At 36.8% G+C, this 20,903-nt stretch overlaps 2 protein-coding genes across 17 annotated transcripts in view; one reads left to right on the forward strand and one right to left on the reverse strand.

Annotated features, from left to right (window-relative positions):
• The window catches only part of LOC109411457 (epsin-1), a 66,605-nt gene that overhangs the window by 42,653 nt on the left and 3,049 nt on the right, over nt 1-20,903 (reverse strand). The window lies entirely within an intron of this gene.
• LOC134288750 (uncharacterized) overlaps nt 1-20,903 on the forward strand; it is a 126,066-nt gene that overhangs the window by 13,204 nt on the left and 91,959 nt on the right. The window lies entirely within an intron of this gene.

Here is a 20,903-nt window from a genome sequence, read left to right on the forward strand (position 1 = left end):
TTGTAATCTATCATGTCCAGCAAGTCTTCTGAAAGGTAAATAGACAATATCACATCAGTCGGGATATCCTAGGTCATCCAAACTGTTCTTGAGTTTAGATCCTAAAGTCTACGGGTGTAACGGTAACTGCTTTCATTAAACCAAGCTGCGATTTGTTATCTATCATGTCCAGTAACTCTTCTGAAAGGTAAATAGACAATATCACATCAGTCGGGATATCCTAGGTCATCCAAACTGTTCTTGAGTTCAGATCCTAAAGTTTACGAGTGTAACGGTAACTTCTTACATTGAAAGCTATGACTTTTAATCTATTATGTCCAACAAGTCTTCTGAAAGTTACAGTTGTGTTTTTATCAACTAAGCTTCATAATAGTAAGGAGCCTATAATATCCCAAAAATATATAACAACGCGTATTGTTCCTCTAACTGCTTTGGTAAGTACAGTTTATCATGTAACACTTTAACGTAGTGGCAAAAGCTATTATCACAAGTGTAGACCTGAAACTACGGTCTCCGGAGTAGTGATGTTTCCAGATCAACATCACTACTCCGGAGACTTAATCTTAAAACTATCATTACAGATTACAGTCTAAAGTTCATTGTGAGACTAACTACTGTTACTATCAAGAGCTACACTTCAGGATAGTTTGGACGACCCTCAATGCCCCAAAGGTTCATAAAAATATATAGTACACTTTAGGTTGGTCCAGTCATCGCTATTGATCATGAAACGTTACTCAGTATGTCAGATATAGCTGATGTTACGAGTGTAGACCTGAAGTTCTGAACTCATGGATAGTTTGGCTGACCTGGAACATTCCCATAGTGTCTCTAAATGACATTTCAGATTTCAAGAACTTCATGGATCTCAGCAGATCCTATGCTATTATTTATGATGAAAACACAGTTTTTCTTGTAGATTTGAAAGGCTTCATTATAGAACAGTTTGGACGACCGTAAATGTCCCAAAGGTTTATAATAAATAAGTAGGCTTCAGATTGTTCGAGTAACTGCGGTTGATTATGCAGCATTACTCATTATAGCAGATATGGATACAGTTACGAGTGTAGACCTAAAGTCCAGAACTCCAAGGAAGTTTGGCTGACCTGGAATATCTCTGTAGTGTCTCTAAATGACATTTGAGATTTCAAGAGCTTCACGGATCTCAGCAGATTATGCTATGCTATTATTTATGGTGAAAACACATAAAAATTTTCTTGTAGATTTGAAGGGCTTCATTATAGAACAGTTTGGACGACCGTGAATGTCCCAAAGGATTATAATAAAAAAGTAGACTTCAGATTGCTCCAGTAACTGCGGTTGATTATGCAGTGTTACTCAGTATAACAGATATGGATACTGTTACGAGTGTAGACCTGAAGTCCTGAACTCCAAAGAAGTTTGGCTGACCTGAAATATCCCTGTAGTGTCTCTAAATGTCATTTCAGATTTCAAAAGCTTCGCGAGTCCCAGCAGGTTATGCAATACTATTATTTATGGCGAAAACACATAAATTTATACTGTTGAAAATGCTTATGATGGTGATAGTCGAGTGACTCCGTAGCTTGAAGGAATAGAAGCGCCCGTCTAGCGAATTGGGAGTCGTGAGTTCGAGTCTCACCGGAGTACGTGGATTTCTTTTCATAATTTCAAATCTCAATTTGTTCATCGAGCACATGTTCTGTTGTGCACATGGATGTCAAAGCATTTTCAACAGTGTAATTTCCCACATGGCTTGGTCAGCCAAAGCAAAATCAAGAAATTGACATACATAAATTTATCCTTGTAGATTTGCAGGACTTCATTCTAGAACAGTTTGGACGAACCTGAAAGTCCCAAAGGTTTATAATAAAAAATATATACTTCAGATTGGTCCAGTAACTGCGGATGATTATGTAGCGTTTCTCAGTATAACAGATATGGATACTGTTACGAGTGTAGACCTGAAGTCCTGAACTCCAAGGTAGTTTGGCTGACCTGGAATATCCCTGTAGTGTCTCTGAATGACATCTGAGATTTCAAGAGCTTCACGGACCCCAGTAGATTATACAATACTATTATATATGGTGAAAACACATAAAATTATTCTTGTAGATTTGAAGGACTTTATTATAGAACAGTTTGGACGACCCAAGATGTCCCAAAGGTTTATAATAAGCTCTTAGACTTTAGATTGCTGCAGTAACTGCGATTGATTATGTAGCGTTTCTCAGTTTAACAGATATGGATAGTGTTACGAGTGTAGACCTGAAGTCCTGAATTCCAAGGTAGTTTGGCTGACCTGGAATATCCCTATAGCGTCTATAAATGACATTGTAAATGTCAAGAGCTTCACGGATCCCAGTATCTTATGCGATGCTATTAGTTGTGGCGGAAATACATAAAATTATTCTTGTAAATTTGAAGGACTTCACTACAGGACAGTTTGGAACACCTAGAACATCCCAGAATATAAAACACCTTTTGATATTCTTGATGAAGGCTAAATTGATACATATAAACGAAACTCACATTCAAGTTTAGCTTTTAGAACCACTGGTATGTCAATTATTTCGTTTTTTCAAATTTCATGGTGTTCGGGATGTTCTAGGTTATCAATGAAGTCCCAAATAGAAATATCCCAATTTTTCCCTAATAGAGGACTCAATTTGCAACAACTTTGCCGAAGACAGTATTCTGTTTTATCGAATGGGTAAATTTATACAGCCGTTTCTATGTTGGGGTCATATATGACCCCTCCGGCTCCAAAGGGTTAAGGAGTTTCAGGCTCTTAAGTCATGCAATATGGGTATATTTGGTATGGAGAAGATGTCCAGAGCCCAGAAATGGTGGCCAGAATATCCAAGATGGTGTCCCAAAATCCAAGATGGCGGCACACAATTCAAGATGGCAGCTGTTTTAAGCAGTTTTAGGTTCTAAAACCATGCAATATACAAATATACATAATTTGTTATGAAGAAGATGTTCGGAGTCCAAAAATGGCGACCAGAATGTACAAGTTGGCGGCCCAAAATTCAATATGGCGGTTGTTTTCAGGTATTTTAGGCTCTTAAGATATGCAATACGGATATATTTGGTATGGTCCTGCCTGAGTCCAGAAATGGTTACCACAATATTCAAGATGGCGGTTCAAAACCAAAGATGGCGGCCTACAATTCGAGATGGCAGCTATTTTATGAAGTTTCGAGTTCAAAATCCATTCAGTGTGTGTATATTTGGTAGGGAGAAAATGTGCGAAGTCCAAAAATGGCGACCAGAATTTTCAAGATGACCACCCGAAATCCAAGTCCTTTCTACAGTGACTGCCATTTGAATTATCATTTCTTCGTACTTCGTACTGCGACCGAAGAAAAGCGGATTCTTGGGCGATTCAGGCAAGGAATTTGCCATGCATCAAGATAGGCAGAGAAATTCCATTTGAACTGCAAACAGCCCAATATTGGGTAAGGGGTCGTCCATAAATGACGTAGATTTTTGGGGGGGAAGGGGGTGTTTGTTATTTTGTGATGTAGTGTGACGATAGGGGGGTAGGGGTTTATGATATGCTACGTAGCTTTCTACTAAGCCCATTGAAAAAAGTATGTCGTAATTAATAAAATTTTTACTTGCATTAAGTATTATTATCCAGTAAATCAAAGAAGAAATGTATTGCATGATTTTTTGTCCATTCACATTAATGTAAATAACAAATAATGGACATAAATGCCGGCTTCCTTTCATAAGACATGCAACTATCGGACGCAACAACTGTATCTGAGAAAATGGTTTTGTAATCCTGCTTAAAGAATAATGTATTGTGTATGCAGAAAAATTTCAATTTCGCTCAAATGTTTATCACGACCAATAGTTTGCTGATTGCTACAAAATTTCTCAGTTTTTGGCATTATGGCATTATTCGAGGAGTTCCTTATATTGTTTCTACAGGACTTCCTCGAAGTATTCCTCCAACAATTTCTTAAGGAGCTCCTCTAGCAGCTTTGTAAGGAATTTCTCATGGTGTTCTTTATAGGTTTCCCCAACAGGAGAAGGATTAAATTTCCAGAGGAATTCCCACTGGGAATCCCAAAAAAAAACTTCTGAAAACATACCAAAATAATTTGGAGGAATCTCAGAAGGAAGCCCTGAAGGAACTTCCAAAAGAATTTCAGAAGGAACTCTTGAAGGAATCTTGGAAAGAAAACATAGAGAAATTCCAAAAGAAATCTCGTGAGGAGTTCTTGGAGCAATTCTAGATGGAACTTTTGGAGAATTCTTGAATAAACTCCTGGAAAAATCTCAGAAGGAGCTATTTGTAGAGACTCAAAAGGAACTCCTGGTTCAATTACTGTAGAAAACAAGAAATAAATTTTTGATGGAATCCCGGAAGGAGTTTCTGAAGGAATCCCAAACTTTTGGGGAATCCCGGAAGATATCCAGATAGAACTCCTGGTGAAATCTAAGAAAGAAAATCTAAGAGGAATACCAGAAGGAACTAGGCGAGAAATCCGTCAAGGGATTCATCATGGAATTCTAAGAGATCCTGGAAGGAGTGAATAGTAGAAAAAATAGCCACAGAATGTCAATGTCGCGAGTGTTCGTGTGACCAACATCTAGTTTGCCACGCCCTTACAGCGTCAGTACCGGTCCTACAAGTGTCAAACTAATTTTTATAAGCAAAACAAAACATCCACAACAACATGTGTATTTCAAAATTATGGATAAATACATCTGAGGTATGAAATAAAATAAATTAATTTAATGGCTACAGCGCCATTAGTGATCTAATTTCTCATACATCTACTGAGTGAATGGAGGGATACCGGAAAAAATCCTGGAGTAGTCCCGGGAAAAAAATCCTGGATAAATCCTAGAAGAAAGTTTTTGAGGAATCCCAGAAGAAACTCCCAGAAGAATCCAGGAAGGAATTCCTGAAGGAATCCGAAAAAGAACTCCTTGAGTAATCCCAGAAACAACTCCTGGAGGGGTTTTGAAAGAATGTCGGAAGAAGTTCTTGCAAAAATCTCGGAATGAATATATGGGTGAATTTTGGAAGGAATTCCTGGAAGAAATCCAGAAGAAACTCCTGGAGGAATCCAGGAAGAATCTTCTTTAGGAAACCCAGAAAGAAGTTCGGATGGAGTCTCAAAAAATTCCGGTTTAAATCCCTGAACAGATGTCCGAAGAAACTGCTGTTGGAAGAGAGAAGAAAACCTTCAAAGAACTCCTGAAGGAAACCATAGATAAACTAAAAAAAACCTTAGAAAAAAAAACTCCCGCAGAAATCTCAGAAGCATCTTTTGGTGGAATATAAAAAGAAACTCCGAAAGGAATTCTAGGAGGGATCTCTGAAGGAAGTACTGAAGGAATTAAAAAGGGAGGAATTCTCAAAAATGGGAATTCCAAAAGAAGCTCCTTGAGGAATTCCAGAATGAACTGCTGAAAGAATTTTAGAAGAAACTCCTGCAGGGTCCCTCAAATGTCATAGTGCATTTTATTCAAATGAAACCAATTTGATATTCTTAAAGGATTATAGTTTACAGATTGCAATACAGATTAACTATATTGGGAGCTTCAACTTCCTGTTCTTCGGCATTAAGCAGAACGATGGGTGATTAATGAGTCATTAGCTTTGGTAATAATCTCCACTGGTTGCACCTATGGTCTTGATGTCGGCGATCTGAACCTGGCAGTCGGCAATGTTTTCTTGCTGTTGTTGTTTTCATAATAAGTATTCGTTGAAGTTAAATGTTGAAGTTAAAATTGATATCTGAAGTAAATTTCGAATTGTTTCGCTTTTTGACATGAACATTTTTTGAGGGGGAGGGAGGTTGTTTAACAAGCTACGTCATTTATAGGGGGGGTATCCAAATTTGTGACGAAATGCTACGAGGGGGGAGGGGGGTATTGAAAATCGCAACGTCATTTTTGAAAAAAGCAACGTCATTTTTGAAAAAAGCAACGTCATTTATGGACGCCCCCTAAAGGAAGATGCCCAAGTAACACAACTTGTTATAATAATGTATATAATACATGCTTCATACAAACGACTATGTTTTGTTCTCACTATGGAAAACTTATTTTCGTACACTTATATCACCGAAAAAGCGCAAAAAATGGCGGCTTATAAAACATCTTCATGATGTTACAAAAGATGTTTTTCAATACATTCTTATAACATAACATTAAGTATCGAATATGTTCTCAGCAACATCGTAAGAACTTAGTTGCTGGTAGCAGAAACATCACGATTTATCAAATGAACACTGCAAATAATTGTGACACCTATTATATGATATTTAGTAATGGCTGAAAATAATGTTCAAGCCTTATACTTCATTTGAAATTTACCATCTCTATGTTCGGTCACTATGACTTAATTTCATGTGCCATTCAAAATTTATGGTGAAATAAGCACATTCACCTTTCATGCATTCATTCGCTTTCCATCAGATAGATAACAAGAAGGGAGGTTTTGGTCATCTCTCAGGTTTTTGTGAGATTTTTCAACAAATTTTCAGACATGCAACATGGTGGCTACTTGATACAGCACCGTCTGGAAGTTTTGAAATGCTACTTTTAATCATTGTACTAAAGATGTGCTTGTATTCGTTATATATAAATAAGGAAATCAAATCACTTCATTGAATGTTTGAACTGCCCTAGATAAATATTTTTTGGATAGGAATCTGTACATGATCAAACGGTTATATATATACAAATATTAGTGTGAAACATTTTAGCAGGCACTGTAATAAATCAGTCCTGATAGGAAAGAATCCAGAATATTAGAATTACGTTTTAATAACATCGGGTGTTCATCACAACAACATGTTTGTCGAATACTACTTGAATCGAATGAAATACATTGAAATAACATCATAATAACGTTTTTGCAACATCTTTTTCCAAATAGCATACAACGATGTGATTGTTGTTTTTGAATACCTGTTTTGAACATAGCTAAAACAATAACAAAGTTTTAGTGCAATTTCTTACTTCCAATCTAAATATTTTGATTTTCAATGTATCGCGGAGTCAAAATTAGTGTTTTTAAGTGAGATTTAGCTGTCACGTAAGTACCCGAAGTGATTTTTAGATAACATACGAGGCTTGACACTGAGGTGAAGTTCAATGGTGACTTTCCTCTGCTGACCCATTAGGACTAAAGCGACTTCCGCAATCGCCAAGAATTTTAGAGAATATTCTTATACCCATTAAGCAAATTTGGTGCCTGGATGACAACGAAATATTAACTCCAGGCAATCAACAATCGCAAAGCATTAAATATTAGTGTTGGATTAAATGGAAAGCTTCAAGTGCAAATGATTTTTCATAAAAAAAAAATTTCAAATGAGTGAAGAGATATAGCGAATTGATGAACTTATACACCAACGTATTTGATACGTAAACGATAAACTTAACGTATTCTTAACATACTTCAGCCCAAAGGTTATAACTATGTACTGTTGATGTTTTTCATATCATCTTGAACTGAAGGAAGACAATGATACAAAACCCTAGTGCAATTAACGTTCAACTTACGTTACTCTAACTTGTGATTGGGTTGATAAGATTTTTCAGTGACTTGTTATTGCCAAACATAGTTAAAACATGATTTTAACATAGGATGTGTTCAGATTCGATTATAGTACTATACTACAACATCTTTTTCAAATTTAACTTTCAAAGATGTTTTCTGTGTTACTTGGGTGTCCGAAGTTCAAAAATGGTGCAAGATGGCGGCCAACAATTGGAGATGGAAGCTGAATTAACCTTCCTTTTGCATCACGTTGGGAGCAGCTCGCTAACGCAGTGTACGGTTTGGATCAAAAATGATCCTAATGCCATAGGAATTTTAAATTTCAACCAGAATATCCAAATTCCTATGAACAAATTTTAGGTGCCTGTGATAACCCAACAAACATTTTTGCTGTACAAGAGTGGAACAAACTATTCTTAACCCTAAAAGGGATACCTTCATGGCCTCAGTTTCGTCACCTCGCTGAGTGTGTTCCATCAAAGACGAGCTCTGAAAGGCGCCTGGGGTCCAATGGACCCCAGGTATCTCTTTTAGGGTTAAGCAAACTATAGCTTAAAAAACTGTTATTCAGATAGTTTTATAACTTGGGAATGTTGAAGAATATCAACGAAAACACAAGGCCAGCTGCAAATCGAGTATTATGGCGGCAAATTGTTGATTCAGTATTATCATGAATTTGATGTTAACTAAATAAATGAAATGAACAAGGCCAGTTCACCGACATAATTGTATGTACCATGAACAGGATTTTTGTGAATTGTAAGAAAGTGCGATATTCATTAACATGTCACTTGAGTTTGGTTGATAAGGTTTCTCGAAGGCACGAGAAAGGCACCATCAACGCTAGGTGGATTTATTAGAGTTTTGTATTTAAGTCTTTTCAAATATTATTAATTTCGGTTTTCTTCAAACATTCATATTAATTGGTGAGATAATTAGTCAAATATTTATTGGAACCGCTCTTACGTTCATTGATTTGATCAACTTTTTAGGGATTTATATCTATCAACCAGGTCATTCAATGAAACTTATTGATTGGAAATGCTCCTTTATGTCGCTTCAAGGCTATTGCGTTTTAATTTTTCCTCTTTACACTTCAACTATAAAAACAATATGTTTTTGATTGGCAGTAAAATTTACTAAAATATGTAGTTTACAGTATTGTCTACCGATGCTCTTTTTGGTCACCAAAAGCATGTTTGATTCAATCTCTCACCTATGGTTTGTAAATTGCTATTGAATGGTTGAGATCCCAGGGTACACGGGGTCAAACATTTGTTGAAAAAGAAACCAATGCTCAAACATCTTGCTGTTTTGTAAAGATTATGTGAAAAACTGTCTAGGCGGGGCAAATAACCTCCACTACCCCAGTAGACCATTTATATGAATCCTAAAAGTTTTAATTTCCTTTCAATTTCCACAATCAGCAAAAAACGGTATGTAACAACGAGCACACAAAAAAAAACGATCCTCAACTCTTTTCCTCAACCTATATGGTCGAACTAGAGAGCGGCGCAGTTAGAGTGTTCCAAATGATTGATTTACACCTATCCTCGTCGTTGGCTTCCAGGTTTCGTTTGCCCCGCTGCGCGCTGGCTGGATAGCAAATACCGTGTGCGGAACCTATTTGACGGCAACACCGCCGGTACCGCGACGAGCGTCAACTAGACGCAGCTAGCCGGTGTGCGCCGTACGGTACTAGTGGCGGCAACAATTAAATGTTAATTTTGCTCCCCCCAATGCCGTTGGGCATCACCAATATACTAGCTGAGACTGCACAGTGCACACGGTACAACACATAGTTCGGGTGAGAGTCTTCACGTCTGTGATAGTCGACTCTACAGGGTACAAGCAACACAAAAACGCACATTGCATGTTGACTCGTTCAAGGCTCCGTCATTGATTTAAGGTACTATACACTGTTGAACATTCCGTTAACTCTTGACTATCATCTAGCAGCTAGACTATATCTAACAGTTGATAGTGAATTTCGCGAAGGAAGCTTCAAACCAGAACATTGTATGGGATGACAAACTTCCGACAGGGCATACATCAGCATCACATCACATCTCAAGAGTCTAGTACTTGGAATTTGTGAAACAAAGAATGAATCACAAGGGGTCAGTAAGTCGTAAAAGTTGGACGGATGCAGTGGGCAGGGCATGCTGTTAGAACGTCGACAAAACCTTTACACCCAAGATCAGAAAAGTACAAAACAAATACGAGAGACGAACAGTCTAGCTATGCTCTTACAATTCTAGACGAACATTTGAAAAGGGCCTATCTGCTTTGCGTTAACAAACATGTTTTTGTCTCTGCAGGGCCTATCTGCAACCACCCACGCTCATCAACACCCTTATCAGAAAAAGTGTTCTTCAAGCTACAGGGGATACTCAAAATAACTGGGACAGGTAAAATTTTCACTTTTCAAAAAATGTTCAACTCGCTGTAACTTTTCGAAAAGGGCATCAAATATGCTCAAATTTTTACTATAAGTTCATTAACTAGTTGTGTATCAGAGGTCAAAATTTGGAAAGGATCGAGCCATTCTACACGAAGTTATAAAAGTTCTGGAAAAAGGTATAGTTCAAGCTCAAATACATGATAAACTTTTTTTTCTTTCTTTGTAGCAGTTAGGATTGATGATGAATCTCCCAAATAATAATGATCGCGACCTGCCAATTAAGCCCATTCCATGACAAGCTAGATATTTAGTTTACACTTGTTGACAATAAATCGTGTCGACGAGATCAGCTGGGCGAAATATTGAGCATCTGTTTGATAATGATCAATTTAGCTAAAACAATTCAATACGATGAAGGAACTGCTTCTGGATGCAACATTAGACAACTGTGGGTGGAGCTTACTTGTTATCTATCTACCCACAAATCAGCACAACTACACGATGAAGGGAAACTTCATTCTTACCATGCACTCTACGGTTTCGAAACAGTGCTATGATGCCAAATTGCAATGAGATGCAGTGCGTAGTTTCATCAACTTATAGCTGGATCGAGACGCAAAAAAATCCTCTTCCAAGACTCGAACCTTGAATCTTCGAATCGACAATCTCATGCTCAACCATCTGCACCAAATTTAAACTGATGCAGATGAGACAAAGAAGTGTAATGACGTTTAAATCATGGGTAACTTTGTTTTATTTTATGCTGGCAACTTTGTACAATTTTTAGTATCAACGTGACAAACTTTTGATAATTAGTCAATGAAAACTAATTTCTACACTAAAATGATGTATAGACGAAATGTTCGTAACACATAGGAGCAATAGCTCATTAAATTAGTCACGTAAAACAATGTAAAATTACATGACTTTTACATGAAAAATCGTAAAAATATTGATTTTTTTCGTGATTTTTTAACGAAAATTGTTGAATAACTTTGAAATACGCAATTTAAACACCGTAGTGTCTTCGGCAAAGTTGTAGAGTATTGTTCTAACTATATTTTAACGGTATTTTCGGTACCTTTTTGGTGCAATTTTCTGGATATTGAAGTACATTTTCATGAAAATGCTCGAAAAAACACAAAATCGATTTGATACACCTCTAAACCTTTATCAACATGCTATCTATGTGGAGTTTATGTCACCGTCGAATGTTATATATTACGATTGTTGATTATTTTCGGTGAAAACACACACTTAAAACTCGATTATACATAATGTTTCGGCCTACTCAACTTCAGCCATCATCAGATCTGTAAAATTTATTGCGGTTTCATTAGTATTTTTACAAACATTTTTCACATTCACAATTTTCTTTGATACCCACATTTACTGCATCAATCGATCACCACCAGTGTGGTTGCAATACTAACCCCCCTTTCGCTGCTATGTGTTGTGTTCTGCTATTTCGTGTTGATCGTTTTCGGGGTCATTCGTTTGTTGTTGGTGTGGTTCGGCTCCGAAGTTTGCACACTAGGCCGTTGTAAGCCGAGTCGATCCCTCCACATTCGCGCTGCATGTTCACTGTTCGTGCTTCGCCTAGCAGCTTGATGTGGAAGGCCTCTGCTGCAACTTGGCTGATTTTTGGACTGAAGCCTTGTTTTTGCATGTGGATTGATAATTTGATGTGACACAGGTAGGTCAAAAAAAGTGAACAGGTCTAGTGTATATATTGTGTAGCAGTCACGAAGATACTCTAAGCCTAAAGAAGTCAAGAAAATTTACGTTAAGCAATGTTCTTGGACCGGGAATCGAACCCGTCAACCTCAGCTGAATGATCGCGAATTTACTCTTTTTGCAAGCAGTTACAGAAAGATCTCCACTGATGATGAACCGAAAGATACTTCAATAGACTTTCGGTTAAAAATTATTATAGTAGTTGAAATGAAGGACTTCCTCTCAAGGATTTTCCAACACACTCAGGGATTCTTTCTGGAATTTCCTCAGAAATTCATCTGGAATTCCTTCCAGGATACTTCACAAAATTTCTTGCGTAATTCTTCCTGGGATTTATCCTTGAAAGTCTATCGTGATAGCTCCCTGAATCCCGACCGAGACTTTTTCTCAGATTTCATCTAGGGTTCCTCTGAAATATCCACTCTAAAGTATCTTCTGGAACGTAATTACTGTAGAAAACGCTGGAGGAGTTCTAGGAGAAATCCTTAGAGTAATCTTTGAAGCAGAGCGTTAATGATTAATCATAAATTTAATCATGATTAATGATTAATGATTAAGATTAATCAAAATCAATTATCATAATCATAAAAAAATCTCATTTAATCATTAATCATTAATCTTAATCACACTGTTTTGGTAATCTAATCATTAATCAGTAATCATAATCATAAGAAAAAATATTACTCTCTCTCTCTCTCTTCTTGGCGTAACGTCCTCATTGGGACAAAGCCTGCATCTCAGCTTAGTGTTCTATGAGCCCTTCCACAGTTATTAACTGAGAGCTTCCTCTGCCAATGACCATTTTGCATGCGTATGTCGTGTGGCAGGCACGAAGATACTTTATGCCCAAGGAAGTCAAGGAAATTTCCTTTACGAAAAGATCCTGGACCGACCGGGAATCGAACCCGTCACCCTCAGCATGGTCATGCTGAATACCCTTGCGTTTACCGCCTCGGCTATATGGGCCCTTAGAAAAAATATTAATCAATCATTAATCATTCATCATCGAAAATGATTTATCATATAAAATATATGATCCAATTTAAATTGGTTCAAATTCTGTTCTAAATAATATAATTTATGATTCTTTTTTTCAAAAATCTCCCGGACAGAGTTACCTTTTACTTTTGAAACTTCAAAGGCATGTTAAAATACAAATAAATTTTAATCATTTCCAGTTTTTTGTGATTGATTAATCATGATTTTTAATCAATGAGCCATTTTTAATAATTAATCATAATCAATAATCACAGATAAAACCAATTTTAATCATTAATCATAATCTTTAATCATCCTAAAAATCAAATTAATCATTAATCATAATCAATAATCACCAAAATTGGAATTTTAATCATCAATGATTAATCATGATTAAATTTTTTGTTAATCATGAACGCTCTGGAAGGATTGGGGGTGGAGCCCCGCGACCAACTGCTGGAGTAAGTATGTAACACAGAGCCGTAGCGTGCGGTTGGCCAGGTTGGCCTCCGCCAAGGGCGCCAGCTTCAGAGGGGCGCCGAAAAGGCCTACGGTTAGAAGGAAACAGGATGATTGGATGATGCTATTATTTTCTTGAATGTTATCAAGATTGATTTATTTACAGTATCTAAGATTGATCATGTGTTTCACGTTCTTCCGTATTCTCAAAATTAACAAGCTTTCTGAAAGTCTAGTGAATTTTTCTTTCTGAAAATTCCCAAACATTTGTACAGGGAAATGTCTTCAGGTTACGTCCGAGGATTTTTTTCGCATTCATTGGAATATCAAATTTTTATTTCCACTAAATGTTTCTTTAGGCACTTGCAAATCTAGTAGACATCTTTCAAGTTGTTTTCACCCAAAAAACTATCAGTGAGTTTTTTCCAAAACAAATTTAGTATTCTAAGAATTCTTTCAAGAATTTGTTTAGTATGTTTTTTAGATTTTTTATGAGTTTCCTTCAGAAAATATTTCAGAAATTCATCAAGAGATTTCTGCGAAAAATTCTACAAGAATTCCTTTAGAAATTCTCTCAGAAACTCCTACAGGGACTCTTTAAAACAAATTTCATGAGCATGAGCATGAGCATAGATGACCACATAATTCGTAGTTGCTACTCCGTGATTGACCAAAGTAATCGAAATTGCACAAGGAACTAATGAATAGGGCTTGGGACTAGCTTACTATTCTCAGTGTGCACAGTTCGAGAGCTCTCAATTATAGTAAGGTCAATAACGGCGCCAGCCACGTGCTTGCGGTCATCGAGGATGGGAGGGAATGTTAGTGAGACAAACGTTGTTATAAAGACCGCGAATCGCTGCATCTCCACGTTTGTCTCAGGAAGGAATTTTTGTTAGTAGGGTAGGGTACCAGGGATGGGAACACTCACTTGGAAAGAGTTACACTCGCTTGCAATTTTCTCATCTCAGAAGCATGCTATCAAAAAACAGTGTATGGAGCATTTTTACCTCGTGGTTTTATCTCAAACTTTTCCGAATAAAGTAAGGGTCGCACACGCATACCGAAGCCGTGACAGATTGTTGAAGGCAACTCTCCACGGGGTGAGTGTAACTTGCATTCACCTCGTGGAGACTCGTTTTCATAGCCCTCTCACGACTTTGGTATGCGTGTACGACCCTTGATGCGTTCGACAAAGTTTTAGATAAAACCACAAGGTAAAAGTGCTCCATACACTGTTTTTTGATAGCATGCTTCTGAACTGAGAAAATACCAAGTGAATGTAATTCTTTCCAAGTGAGTGTTCCCACCCCTGTAGGGTACATTGTCAATCTGGGAGTCACCTATGGTTGGTGATGTAATTTGACAATGGATTAATAAACACTAACTTTCCAGCACAATCGTCCACTTTTCTATACGAAAACATATCTAATGAAAGAAATCTTGTCACGCGTCTCCACCCTATCAGGGAGTAGAAACTTTAAGCCCATTCCACGCAGGAATTAACTGAACGCAACAAAGGACACATCAATAAACCAAACCATATACATTCACAACATGTTACAACATAATAATAAACAACCGCGCATCGGATTCTTTAAAACAAATTTCAAAACATAAATTCTTTTTTTTTTTTTTTTTTTTTTTTTGCTAGGTTTCTAGCTGCACTCTGAATAGAGTTGAAATCTCTACACTAGACCCGAAGATAGAAAAGAGTACGTAATCTTTCAGAAGCAGTTTGCCAGCCGTACGCGGAAAATGATATCCATTAAGACACTGTTGCCTACTGACTCAGAAAGTTACGATAGAAGGTTGGAATGTTTTCAATTGGTCAGTCAGTCAGGATTGGCCTATGTAGTGGTATGGTCACACGGTTTGTGTTTGTCCTCTTGTTCGATTTTGTGGTATGGTTCAATATGTTTTTCTTCTCGTTAAGTCAGTTGTCGTATGTTTGTTTTTTTTCATCGAATCAATCAAACCCTGTATGTTAAAATATAGTCGATCCTGTGTCAAATTGTTTTCTTGATTTCGCTAATCGTTTTCTACTTCTCTGTGTTCATCTTTGTGTCCTTAAATTGTCATCGGTCCAAAACCCACAGAAACATGCAACTGAACTTCTGATATTTTTCTGTTGGTTTCAAAATACCATCTAAGAGATCAAGATGGTCAGTTAATTGCAATAAAATTTTAAAATAATAAAGATTGCTTGTCAACTATTATGTATTCGTCCCCCTACAAATACTATGAAAAATGTTCAAATTTGTTCAATTGTCCTATCGGTCCTACCTAGATAAACCATGTCATTTTCTCAAGCGTAGCCTAGAAATGTCAACCTAGTCATACACAAGTAACGTTGTTCAGTTAATATAAAGCAGTCAGTTTTTGTCCAAAATGTCACGTCGAACGCATTGACGTCAACAATGCGTTTAAGTGTTCGCACGTTAGCTTCGAATCTATCAGCACAATTAAGTGCTGCAAATCTCCTTCCCATTAATTCTTCGGTCGATTTTAATTGTTTTATTTAAAGAAAATATGACCAACTAACATTCTAAAAATTCGAAAAAGCGACTATGACATTAATAAATTACTAATCAAAATCAACCGAGAAACGTGGGAAATAGAGCCCAAACAACATTTTGAAGTCAGCTGGCTGTAAAAGGTTCCAAAACATGTCACAAATCCTACAATACTTTTATTAGGATTTGTAACGATCATCAAAACCTTCTTAAACCCAACCGACTTGGAACTATTGCTTGGGAATAGACTCTAATGAGCCCTGGCGGATCCTCCATGTTTATCGAGCATGTCTGATGCATATGATCAGCTATACTCCATCTGCAGCAGCCGGTTCGTGATGAACCGTTGGAGGCGCATTAAAGTGTTAAAAAGGTGATATGTTTCACTAAAGAACACTACATTACAATAATCAAAATGAAACTCCTTCACTTTAATACCGTCAACCCCTGCGAACTTGGCCAGGGCAAATTTCAAAACATAAATTCTTCTGAAGATTTTTCTAGAAATATCTCGAAGAAATTTCTTAATTCCTTTAAAAATTCAGGGTTTCAGGAAGTTATCTAGAAGTTTATTCAAAAATTAGTCAAAGGATTCCTCATTGTGGTTTAAAATAAGAATCCCGATAGGACTTTAGGAGCCTATTTGGCAAGCTCTTGCCGTGACAACTCGGGTTGTGGATCAAACAATTGCATTATGATTCATAATACAACCGAAATCAGTTGCATTATGAATCATATTGCAATTGTTTGGTATAGTACGATAAACTAGTCCGTTGTGATACGGCAAGTATAAATAAAATTTCATAGTGCTGAGTTGCAAAGAGATATTTAAAATCCACATGCGTCATATTTTTGGCAGTTTTGTTCTCTCGTCATGGGAGGTTTTTAGAAACCTATTGAACTCAAAGTTGGCCTCAAATCCTTCCAAAGTACAGTAGACATTCGCTCGGTGCAAACGGTTTAACTGCAATGCTTTTTAACTGCAAGTCCACTAAGTGCAACAATTTTGCAGTTATCGCATCGCTATCCGTCAAAATCAAATGTCAACGGCGATGCGATGTTTTTCCTGTGCAGTTTTGTTGCAGTGCGATGTTTTCCGAATGCACATTGGCTGCATTATGCAGCGACTGACAGTTCTTTGACGTCTGTCAGTTGTTGCAGTTATCGAATTTCATTGGGTAAGTGAAACGTAAACATGTTGCAGTTATCGAACGTCTACTGTAAGCTGAATGATATTGCAATGTATCAGGCATTTTGGCCGACAAAAAACTCCAACGACGGAGAGGACAAACCTGCCAATAATATCCAACGTCACCCTATTAGGTATTCAAAATAAGTCATGTTTAGAAGTACACCACGAATAAAACTTTTTATATTTAGAATTATGAGTCAAAATGTTGAATATTCAATGGGCTAAACGTGCTTTGAACTAAGTTTTTATAAAAAATCAGTGTATAAAAAGGTATTAGAAGATTTTTTTTTGAGTGTCATCCTAAATTTGTTTGTAAAAAAAAATAATATCTCTTGAACCATAAGAGACGAAAATGTTTATTGTGACCTGAAATTATGGAAGGACCGGGTTAAAATAAATAGAAACTTCAATGCAAACGTACTTTCGACTTTCAAATCAGTATGACAAAATTCCAAAACTATCAACACGGTGCCTTTTTGAAGGCTTTCAATCTAATGTAAAAACTTGATTGTCCCAAACCCGATGGGAATATTTTATATTGACGACCCGCCGGCTATAGATTATCATTTTCTTTATCATCGTCTCCATCCGTAACCAAACGTTTTACAATTTAATCGTTCATAAGTGTACATGTTTCTTAAAAAATATTTTCTGCCGTTTCAAAAATTTATTTATGAAGCAGGTGAAGAAACCCAAACTCTGCAATTTGCGGTTTAAGCCTGGCTTAGCGCTGCTAAGCCACCTCAGAGTACCGCTTAAAATAAGCCACACTTAACGTAAACCGTAGCTTTATTAAACCGGGTTTAGTGGTTAAGCCGAGGTGAAGAAATTAAAAAAAAGTTAAGCCCGGCTTAAAATGTTGCTAAGCCTGGTTTAAAATTTAAGCCCGGGTGAAGAAATCGGCCCTAAGTCATTTCTACATATACTTTCCTAGTTTTTTCATGTAAATTTAAAATTCGTCTACCGTACCACTCCACCTTATCGATTCCGCTCAAATTTTCGCTGCAGCTTATGAGAGTCTTGAACATCAAATTGTACACAAGCAGATTGTTACCTCCATGTGCTGATAAGAGATCTTACATCGAGCAAAATATTTTTTTTTTCTAAATTCTGGAGCAACATTTGAAAAGGGCATACAAGCATTGGTAAACAATGACTTCACACGTCGCTCCTGAGCCCCCCTCAGCTTATTCTCAAAAACTAAGACCGTTATCAGATAGAGCAAACATCGATCTTTCGGATAACGGTGTTCGTTTACGTGGGCGGGCTGCTGTTATGCCCTACGGAGCGTTTTAGAAAAAAGACACAAGACCTCTTGGGCCCTTTTCAAATGTTGCTCCAGAATTGATAACTCGATCATTATTTGAAACACACTTTTATCACTGAATGGTCTATTACAGGGTGCCTACTCACAAAAAAATCGCTGAGTTTTCCAGGTTTTTTTGAAAATTATAAACTCAATTTCAATTCAGCGATTTGATGGACTTTATTTTTAATATTACAAAATTATTTGATGTGTACTGCCCTTTATCGCATTTCAGTCCCATGTTGTTTTTCAAAGCGCATACCTTTTGTACTAGCACTCCAATTATTTTCAAAGAAATGTATTCAATTCATGCATATCCTTTTCGTGGCATATTGAGCTGTGGACGGGAAAAATATAAAATTTGTTTCAAATGACTTCATGAATGACAAAGATATGAATCGCATTAGAAACAACATGGGACTGACATGCGAAGAGGGGCAGTGTAGTAATGCTGAGATTTCAGTGAAAACTGTATGAAAAACTAAAAATTACGATTAGCCTCCTAATGAGAGGTTTTTTTTCTGGCTTTGTCCAGTATTCCCAAGTTTGCATCCAGAGACGTATTTGCTCCCATAAATAAATGCTTTCTAGATTCTGTCAGTGTACTTTCGGGATTTCTGCGTGTTTTCCCGGAAATTCTTTCAATTGTTTTCCGTCATGGGATACTGTGGAAGCATCGTACAGTTTTTCGCTGAATTCTCTCTAGATACACTTTCAAAATTTATTCAAGGTTCTTTCAGGATTCTCTATTGGTGGTTTGCCTGGATAGCTTTCCGAGTTTTTCTCGAGATTTTTGCGAGATTCTTGCATTAGTGCTTCCAAAGAAGTTTACGGTATTTCTTTTGGATTACATCGTGGAATTGCTCTTAGAGGTATTCAGAGTTCCTCTTTCCGATATTTGTCCACTTTTTTCTTACAGAGAATTTCGTAATTTATTCTAGGAGAACTTCATGAGAAATATCAGCAATAGCTCCTGCAGAAATACCAAAAGGCCATTCAGGCCATTTTAGGAGAAAGTCCAGCAATCTTCTGAGAGAACTCCGGGAAAATTCCACGAGGAACTCAGGCATGGCAACAATACCGGAAAATCTTACCATATCTAGAATTTTTGCAAGATTCTCAGAGAAGAAACCCAGTAGGAATTCGTAAAAATCTCAAATCTCTGGTAAGAATTCAAAAAGAGATAGGGTATCGCGCCACTTGGGCGGTGGCTTCTATATTCGTCTGTTTGCCACTATAACTCAGTCAATTTTGAACCAATTGACTTGAAATGTTGTACACGGGTAGATACTATACCTATCTCACTGCATTCCAAAAATTATGCCAAATGGTTCAAATTTGACTGAGTTATAGCGGGAAACAGATGAAAGTAGAAGCCACCGCCCAAGTGGCGCGATTCCCTACTAGAAAAATGGCTTGGGAAATTACAAAAGGAATCCTGGAAGGCATTAAAAATGGTATTTCTAAAGTAGATTCAGAAAAAAAATGACAGATTTTTTGTCAAAATCCTTATAGGCTACGTCTACCGGTTTTGACCAGTCTAAGGGAAATCATTTGTATAAAAATAACCAACAATCCTATAAACATTAATAACATTAATACGCAAAATGAAAGGTTCCAATCTATATCTTGATGGAAAATGTAGAAATCAGTAATACACTTGTACTTGATTTTTGTATTGAAAGTGGCACTGGCCAAAATAAAAGCACTGCGTCAGTTTTGGTCATATTCTCAACTTTGATTTGTCTTTTGGCTAATCATGTGTATTTCTCATGGGACTGGCCAAATTAGAAGCATCCTGGGTAAAATTGACATATGGAAGCTGATCTTTTAAGGAAAATATTTTTTTCTTCCAGTTATTATACAAAATCTATGGTTTTAACAGCTGTGATCATCATATTATATTAGGATCAATAAGTAAAAAATAAATTTATGTCGATTAAGACCGCGACAGGCAAAATAACGCATTATGGACAAAACACCCGACTTGCCAAAACTGATAACTCTACCCTAGAATTTTGAGATGGATTTTAACTTCTAGATTCATTTGTGTTCACATGGAATTCGCTGTATCTTATCGGAATCACCGGCTCGGATATATGCATCTGGTAGACCTAGGAACCCTTTCCTGGTTCCTTTAGCACGGTTATACAGATGCCTTCTCGTTTAAAGTGCTTTTCGAACAATCATCTGAATGAATCTTCAGAACGACCAGCCTCCGCTTCAAGAACCCTCGGAATCACGGGAAATAATTATTTGTTATGACAGTTCTTACTAAAAACATGTTAATTTCTGCTACCTATCTGCAAAAACTATATTGGTCATGTCTTTACAGACATCGAATAGAAGAAAAGGAACACCGTTATACATTTCGGTTTCATAAGTTTAGAAACCAAGAACATTTTTGCCTTAGCACGATTATTATGGAATAGGTAAGCTTTAAATTGATATATACATACATGTACACACATTCCGTCATATTTTGCTTATTCTTTGACAGATACGCGTATTTCGACTACCACTTGTAAGTAATCTTCCTCAGTGTCAGTTATCAAGTAGTGAATAACTGTCACTGAGGAAGATTACAAGTGGTAGTCGAAATACGCGTATCTATCAAAGAATAAGCAAAATATAGCGGAATTGAAAGGTACAAAACTGATTACACTCATTCGAAGAGGGTATTCTGCTTAGAGGGCTCGAAAAGTTGGTACAAGTTAAAAACAATTTAAAGTTAATATAAATATTTTGTTTCCATCAAATTTTAACAGAGAAGCTTTGAAATTTGTTAGTTT

This window comes from Aedes albopictus, chromosome 2, assembly GCF_035046485.1.
Source record: "Aedes albopictus strain Foshan chromosome 2, AalbF5, whole genome shotgun sequence".
Classification (NCBI taxonomy): Eukaryota; Metazoa; Arthropoda; class Insecta; order Diptera; family Culicidae; genus Aedes; species Aedes albopictus.